Source organism: Humulus lupulus, chromosome 1 (assembly GCF_963169125.1).
Source record: "Humulus lupulus chromosome 1, drHumLupu1.1, whole genome shotgun sequence".
Taxonomy (NCBI): domain Eukaryota; kingdom Viridiplantae; phylum Streptophyta; class Magnoliopsida; order Rosales; family Cannabaceae; genus Humulus; species Humulus lupulus.
In genome coordinates, this window is record NC_084793.1 from 133,096,836 (window position 1) to 133,097,754 (window position 919).

The 919-nt window shown below is 31.0% G+C and overlaps 1 non-coding gene across 1 annotated transcript; it reads right to left on the reverse strand.

The window, feature by feature from the left end:
- Positions 1 to 536: 536 nt before the first annotated feature.
- On the reverse strand, positions 537 to 644 carry LOC133813256 (small nucleolar RNA R71). Its single transcript, XR_009884289.1, has one exon. It is a non-coding gene; the product is annotated as a small nucleolar RNA R71 (small nucleolar RNA).
- Positions 645 to 919: the final 275 nt, after the last annotated feature.

The following is a 919-nucleotide window of genomic DNA, read 5'->3' on the forward strand; positions in this document are numbered from 1 at the left end:
GTAGCTACCATGTGGGGTGTCACTCACTGTGCAAGCACAGTGCATAGTGAATGGTGCTCCCCAATTTTCTCATTTGTTTATTCAACTAAAATAAGATAATATATTGATTCTCTTAAAATAATATAAATATTATTTCTAAATAAATATCACTTAATTCATAATCAACCTTATCTCATATTATCATATTTGGATAATTATCTTATAATAAGATAATATTAAACTCTCTCATAATATTAATCCAAATATGATTAATATTAATTTTTACTAATATAAACTTTTAAATAAATTCTAATTAGTCAATTAATTAATTAATTACATATAATTAATTCATAATTATAACTTAGCCTTGGAAAATTAATTCCTTTGCTATTTCGTTCTTTTCTCCATTAAATTTGCCTTTGAAACCTTTACCATTGATAGTGTAGTGTAGAGGCAATTCAATGACCATGGACACTAAGCTTCAATAAGCCAGACTATTGATTAAACTGTTTATTTAAATAATCTTATTTATTAATTCAATCATTACTTCACTATAAATATGGAAGGAAGGTAATCTGTGGCATTCACCAACAAACTGGGCAGTCTTTGTATGAATATTGGGAGCATTTCAAGAGATTATGTGCTATTTGCCCTCACCATCAAATAAGTGAGCAACTCCTAATCCAATATTTTTATGAAGGGCTTTTAACATTGGATAGAAGTATGATTGATGCAGCAAGTGGGGAAGCCCTGTGTGGATAAGACTCCTACTGCTGCTTGGAGCTTGATTTCTAATATGGCTACTTATTCCCAACAGTTTGGTGTTCCTCAAGAAGTAACAGTAAAAGGGGTTCATGAGGTGAATTCACATATAGAGCGATAGCTCGCTCAGTTGACTAATATGGTGCAACAGATGGCAATAGGTTAACAAGTTCGACCT